General features: G+C 30.6%; 1 long non-coding RNA gene across 1 annotated transcript; it reads right to left on the bottom strand.

The window, feature by feature from the left end:
- Nucleotides 1-590: 590 nt before the first annotated feature.
- LOC133784120 (uncharacterized) lies at nucleotides 591-1,474 on the bottom strand. The gene is made up of 2 exons (XR_009871142.1): nucleotides 1,148-1,474; nucleotides 591-821 (listed from the first exon to the last, which is right to left on the bottom strand). It is a non-coding gene; the product is annotated as an uncharacterized LOC133784120 (long non-coding RNA).
- Between the last annotated feature and the right edge of the window lie 6,576 nt (nucleotides 1,475-8,050).

Here is an 8,050-nt window from a genome sequence, read left to right as displayed (position 1 = left end):
AAAGACACGTATGATCCCGCCCAGAACCACGCCCTACTCCAGGAATCGCTAGATCTCATCGAAGAGATCCGGGAGGAGTCGCAAGTCACTACAAGAAACAATGCTTTTAATAACACCAAAAATGTGTTATCAAAACATACCATAACACTTTTTGATGTGTTAAGACCGACTATGTTATCGTAGGTCAGGGTACTTTACATAACACTTTATCATTGTTATACAGATGTGTTATTATACTGTCAACGATAACACAATTTCTGTGTTATTTTAATAAATAGATAAGTGTTTAATTATGTTATTTATAGTCGATTATATAACACATTTCAATACTTATAAATTTGTGTTATACTACACTTTAGTATAACACTTTTTTTGTGTTATACTACACTTTAGTATAACGCATTTTTTGTGTTATACTACACTTTAGTATAACACATTATTTGTTTTATACTACACTTTAGTATAACACATTATTTGTGTTATACTACACTTTAATATAACACATGTGTTATATTAGCTTAGAGAAACATAATCTTTTTTTACTTACACAAAACTAGGAAAACAAATATGAAAGTTGAAGCCAAATAAGGTAACATAAATAGATTTTTATTAATTACTCAAATGTAATTACAATATTTAGTCTACTAGTCTAGGCTTAAGAAATCATATTACAACATAATTTATGCCCAATTCAGATTCCTTTATCACTAAATACAAAATAAGAAATGTATACAAAAATTAGTGAAATACGTTCTTCCATTCTAAAGGCCTCAACTACAAATGTTGTCAAGAATTGCTCCAAAGAAATCATCTCAATATACCTGCACATTGTAAAAAAAAAAGTCATTTTATTATTAAGAACATAAGACTTAAGCTAGTTTCCACCAGTAAGCATATAAAGTTTAAATTAAATTTGTAATAACTCCAAAACTTGACGAAACAGCAGGGTATAGCAAGATGTACTACCATGCAAAACAACGATTGAAGCAACAAAACATGCAACTTAAAACAATAAGCTAAGAGATGAACGAAGAGAAAATTCCACTGCCAAACAGAGTACTCTATCAATACCTAAAACTTAATGAAAATGAAAGAAACATTCAGCAGCATAATTCTAAAGCACAACAGAAGACTTTCTTCTTTATACCTTGACAAGGGCTGATGAAAGTCATCTTTTTGTTGGTAGTTCGTCTTCTAACATGGTCATATCAGCCTATTAAGAAAGAAAAATCTAAGCATATGAATTTTCCACAAAACAAACAGTTAAATTCAGAAATGAAAGTGAATGAGAAAATCAGAGAGGATAGAGAATGAATGAACTGAACTTTATTGAAATATATAGAAGTGTTAACTAGAAAAAGAGAATACATCACTTATAATGAGCTAAAAATTAGAGTAAGGCTAACAGATTCATAGAAAACCATAACAGATCTAGCAGCTACCACTTAATAGATAAAATTTGTAGTAATAAAAGTACTACAATCTTTCCATTAATCATGTATACTGTGCACAAGGGAAATAAAAAGCCCACCTATTCAGATGATGTTAGAATGCCTTGTATAAAGCCCTGACAGTATATCCATGGAGATCAGAAGCATTGCTTGTCTCAACAATAAGGGCAGGCCATACATTCATAGCACTACACCAGTTCCTAATAATCCAAACTAAAGAATTCAAAGTCTGTCACAAGTATCTATTATCGACAAAAAAAATTACAATTTAAATTCAGTAGTTATCAAATGTTTTCACTGCCATAATCATAGCTGCCACTAAAGCAGATCATATTGACATAAGTAAGTTCATACAGCAGAGTCGAAGCTTAGTCATCACTAGGATTACCTTGCTTTCTTCTGCACCTCTTGTATTTACTATATAAATGCATTATAATCACTTAGTCATCACTAGGATTACAATAACCACTGTCAAACATACTTAATAAATTAAACATGTTTACAATTAAAGTGTAAATAAAAGCTGCTCAAACGAATGGTTTCTCTTCAATGATTTTAATTGCTAGTGCAGGATCCTTGGGTTAAAGTTTCTGAACAACAAGCCTAAAATGAATAAACTGCTTAAGTTGCACTAGACAAAACATGAATGAAGAAACCTAACCTCAACAGAGCATTTTCTATCAAAGATAGTTAGAGCACATGTTTAGACTCTTCATAAGAAATATCATCAAAGAATTTCATTAAGTAACAAGGCACCAGCCAAATTGAAATCAGATTTAAACAACTATTTACTAGTAATACTTAAATTAATAAGATGCTCTAAGACTTGAGTACTCCGCTCATAGATATTTAATTAGTGGATATGCCATTAGCCAAGTTGATGAACCAGAACAAGTAATACCACCATGTTATGTTGATGGCCAAAGCTTTAAACATAGGTCAGCTAACCCATCAATAAAAACAAAATGCACAACCAAGTTTCAGTTCAATCAAATAACACGTGAATAAGAAAAAGTACAAGGTTTTATTAGATCCAAACATGGGTGAAAAGTGAAAACAAAAATTGAAAATCAATGATACCTCAAGACAAGTCCCCAAACAGAGTCTGAAAGGAATATTTAAATCACAAAAAGTGGTTAGGGATTTTAAAATTAGACATTTTCAAATATTCTAAATAAATAACCAGCCTATATTGACCTTCAAAACTAAGACCCTAATACATGATACATGATACAAACTTACAAACATAACAAAGGAATACTTGTCCTCTTGATCATTACTTGTATACTATACAACAATGAAGTTATACATATCTGAGATTTTGAATTATGCATAATGTGTACCAGTAGGCTTGCAAGATTTTAAAGTGTGTATGAATATGTATAGATAATTTTTATAAGATATGAAAGTTCCTCAAGTAAATTGACAGGGAAATTTACACATAATCACACCAAGCCAACACACTTTTATCTTAACTATTTTAACAAACTTCAAATGTAACATTAAAAAAAAAAGCAAGTGCATCAGATGAGGTCTGGACTTAACAGAGCAGCAATGTGTACTACTAGGAAGGATGAAGCATTGTGTTAAAGAAAATACAAGTCATTCAGGAATTTAATCAAGTAGATTCTATGCACACATTATCTCATTAAGAGAATCAGAAAAAACTTCATAGATTATTATGCAAACATGTGTTTATGAAAAAACACACATAAATTTGTATAAAAATATGCAGTAAATTCAAAATAAAAGATTTAACATACTCAACCATAGATAAATCTTTAAAAATAATCAGTAAACTCAAAACAGAAACAAATATGAAACACACAAGTTATTCTCAAAAGTAAAATAATCAAATTTACCAATATTAATATTAATCTAGAGAGCATAGAATACAACTTAAAAAGCTACTTTCTTGGGTATATAATCTAGAGAGCATAGAATACAGCTTAAAAAGCATACAACCCTTATAACAAACACAATTGTAACAATTATTGCCACATGGCAATAAATGGGCTCCAAAGACAAAGCTTAGATATGTACATAAGTGGTAAGAGTGTTAAATGCAAACTAAAAATGGTGGTCTAGACTCTAGTATTGTGAATATGACACTTACTCTGAAACTCAAACCCATATTGATGGGCTCCAAATACAAGAGCATGTGCAATATTCATATTTCTTAAATATATATACACATCTAAATCCCAGACCAGGCATAATCTATAACAACAGAAGAAAAAGAAATCCCAGACCAGATGCAATATTCATATATTTCATAAAATTATGCATAAAACAATATGAATCTACTTTCTCTAGTACAAGTATAGTTGTAATATCACAAAGATATCTTTCAAGTATAGCTGTAACGAATGACTCTGTACATGAATATTAATGCTTTCTTTAGTTTCTTCTTCTTTAGACTATAAGTATCTAACTTTAAAATGTTTCTATATCTTGGTTCCCATAGGTATCAAGTGTTTTCCTTTGTTACAGAATAAAGATTGTAGGGAAAGATAGAAGAATATCTATGGCAGAGGAAAAACACTTTATCTGAGATATAGTTGATTTCTGACCACTTTTTGGTCAAGATTGAAGGTGGCAAAATAGGTCAAACATGATAATACGACTTGAAACTTGCATTAAGTTTGCTGGTTTGGATTTTAATTATAAGGGGGTTGAATTAGTTTTAAGTTGAGGTTTCTAACTTGTATAATAAATGGGTCGTTTACAGGGTTGACTTGCCTAACTCAAAAATTATGTGTAGAAAATTAGACACATGTTTGTTTATGACTTTGACTTTATGTATTTTATGTATTTGACTATGAGATTATATTTATAGTTAGATATAGTTTTTTGTGAAGGTTTTTTTGTTTTAATCCACCATGCTTTTCAAAGCTAGCAACTTTACTTAGAAGTTAGAATTTAATTGGCTAAAGGAGTTTCAAAGCTTCAGTCTCAAACCTAAGATTCATGTCCAGCTAGTAGAGAGAAATGTTTGCTCTTCTAATGAGTTAGCCATTTACTTAAAGATTATCTAAGTTAATTTTGTTTGATCATCCAGAAATAGTCTTGTACATTTTTGTGACAGTAGAGTATAAATGTTTTTTTGTTTTATTCAACCTTTTTCAGTTTGTTTAATGAGAAAGGACAATAGTTATTATTACAGCTTTTGGATAGTTAAAAGCCTCACCTTCTCTAGTACTAGTCAAGCACAAAATCATGATAGAGTAAAGAAATTTGTGAACTTTTCTATCCTAAAGTTTACATTATATGAACTAGTTTATATAACTAACTAAACTGCCATATAGCCAATTCACTTATCAGTGATTCATTGAGAATCATCACATACTTTAATTAACTTATGAAATATATGGAATGGATGCAACTTAGAGTTTAGTCCCTTCATGTTGATTGCAACTTATAGTTTAGTCCCTTTACTTATCTTTTTTATTCTCTCTTTTCCTTCTGAATATGATTCAAACCACTTGTAAAAAAATGTGACTGAAATTAATTGTATATTTATATAAATAATTTTTACACAAACATAATTCATTATATGTATAATTTCATTGAATTTCCTGTAACACAAGTATAGGAGCCAAAAAAGGGAAACACCATAGTTTTCATGCCCAAAACATAAGAAACACAAGTATCAGATTAAAAGTAAACAAGGAATTGAAGAATCAAAATAAATTCAAAGAGAAAAGCAGAGGCTACAAAACTAAATGGGTCAGTTTCTGAATTGAAAAAAATTCTGATACAGGGAGCTATGTCCCTTGACATGGGAAGACTATTCACATGATATGGCATTGGAATTTTCTCTTATGTGGTAACTTTTTTGACTATCACTTAATTGTTTATATTTCTAATGATAATATATTCATATTATTTATACTAAGAGGCAAATATTGAAGAAAAAGCAATTAGTTTTTCAAGAAATCTTTAATATTATTATGGCTTTCTCAGATTGGAGTGGCAGATCAGTGGCCTTAAGTTCAGCATTTTTTCTTTCAAACATATCCTTGCTGCTCCCCACCCTAACTCACTCTTTCCTATTTATTTTATTTAAAATAATTCAAAATCGAATCAGAATCAGAAAAGAGCCAGAATCAGAATTCAAAAGAGCAAAGGCAGAAAAACTAATCCAAGAACTTAACCATCTTGAAGTTTAGATACAAAAACACTAGACATACAAGTGAGCACTTTAAATCGCCAATCCTATTTGCCTATAATGTCTATATAGCTAGTACTAATGTAAGTAACCTCAATTGACTCAGAAAACAAAGAAGATTGTCTAGGTTCTACAACAGGTTTCTTATGCCTGCAGATTCTTTCCCATAATGTTGTTGAATTTACATGACTCTTCAACATTTGAACAATAATTGTTTAGACTAAAATAAACAGAGTTGAACCCTTCACTAATTGATTTATATTGCTTACCATTTTCTTCCAGCACCCAATGCATTGGGTAAAGCACCACCAGCTAAGTGTCCTAGATGCCTTACCTGAAATAATGGAAAAAGAGATACCTAAACTTCACAACTACAAAAAGCATGACTGAAAAAGAAAATGTATACTGACCTTGGGCTCAGATCGTTACTTTGTTGGATCCATACTTTGTACTTCTAGAGATTTGAGCCATAAATACATGTTTGCAACTTGATCTTTAATCATTTCCTGAGGCAGAAAATAATAATAAAAGAAATAATATTAAGGGACAGAATGAAACATCTCTCAATAATAATAAAAAAAGATAAGTAAAAACTGCAAGCAATATTCATTTAGTTACTATATTAGGATTAATATGTACTCTCAGAAAATTATGTTTGTTTATAAGATGGATGCATGTATTTATGTGTTTATTCAACTAAGCCTAAATCGACGAAACTTAAACGAGTACTCTACCTGGACAAACCCATATAGGCCAGGAATCCACATAGCATTTGCACCAAGTACTTTTAATCCAAAGTCAACATGTGGCTGCAAAAAACATTAGAGACAATAATGAAAGAAGGAAATAAAAGGTCAAGAAAGAAACTAGAATACACTGAAGCCATATAATATATCAACTCAATGGCTAAGAAACAAAATAAAAAACTAAAAAAAAAACTGATTTGAGTACATACCATGTTGAGTAATTGGAGATAAGCACTTGGGCATTATCAAATGAGAACGTCAGGTTTCAATAATTTCATAAATTGCCTGCATATGGAAGCGAATTTTCAAATATCAAATGGCCAAATTCTCACAATGCAATTTGGTTGTATCCTCAATTGGACAAGTGCCAATGATCTCCATTTCATTATTACAAAAAAAGACATAAAGGTAGTGTGCAAAACATAGTATTTCAGGCAAAAAAATAAGTAATAAAATAGAAGAAAAAATTTACGGAACATGCAAAATTTAAATCTAATTTCATTTCTTTTCACTTCTGTGATCAAGAACCTAAAATATGCGAATGAAATACAATTGCAAAAACTGATATGCAAATAATCATAGTTTAACTTTAAGAGAGTAGAGCTTCAGTTCGAACTTATCACAAAAGCTTAATAAAATCAGATAATAGAACATGTATAAATCAAATCTAAATAAAAAAAATCTAGTTTAACTAAGATCTTTTGGTTAAATTTCTTATAAAGATAGTGAAAATTAACAAACTAAGAATATACACAAGTTCAAAACAGCAAGGAAGATTAGGAGAAACAACAAGAACAGAGAGAATGTGAACCAATGAAACAACACAATCTAATGTAAAACACATACAGCAGGGGAAAAATTAAAGAAGTTAATGTTATTATGAAATTTTGTAAAGATCCAAGCTTTTTATGATTGGTCGACTTCAGTTAGCATTTCCATCATATTATGTCATTATGCTAATTGAATAAGTGTTACTGGATTCATTAATTTAGCGGTGGCCTAACACAAAATGTGATAGTTACTTCACAAATTAATTCGTGACACTGACTGGAACAGGAACACTAGTGTAGAAAACATTATAAGCCATCAAGCTAACAGAATTAAAAAGACTAGTCCCTGAGACACCTTAAACAAAAGAGAAGCTGAAAACATGCCAAAGTTAGTACACCAGACATTTAAAAAAGAATAATATACAAGATCAGAAGGAATAATGTTTACATGTCAATTATAAAAGATATAAAAGTTGAAAATAAATGGCATTGTCCAGGAGAACTCACAAGATCTGGATGAAACAAACCACCAGAGACTTGTAAAATGAATACTGGGATAGAAATGCTGTATGATTGTATGAGTAACGTCCATGGATAAGTATTAATCTTTTCAGAAACCTAAACTCAGCAAAATAATACAATAATACCAAAACAAATCACTCTACCCTGTTCGTTCTGTCAAGTTTCCAAAAAGTGAGAGGAGGGGTTTAGGTATCAACAACTTACTCCCAATACTATAATCAGCTGCTCTTGTTGCCTGCAGCCCCTCTCTCCCACTGATTCCAACTCCAATGTCATCTTGTTGTATCATTCTTACATCATTCCCTCCATCCCCAATGGCCAATGTTCTATAATCACATGATTTTAAAATCTCCACAAGCTGCAAAATAGAGTTAAACGCAATATGTACTT

The sequence above is a fragment of the Humulus lupulus genome, chromosome 6 (genome assembly GCF_963169125.1).
Source record: "Humulus lupulus chromosome 6, drHumLupu1.1, whole genome shotgun sequence".
Classification (NCBI taxonomy): Eukaryota; Viridiplantae; Streptophyta; class Magnoliopsida; order Rosales; family Cannabaceae; genus Humulus; species Humulus lupulus.
Note: the sequence above shows the minus strand (reverse complement) of the source record. Positions and strands in the feature narration are given on the sequence as shown.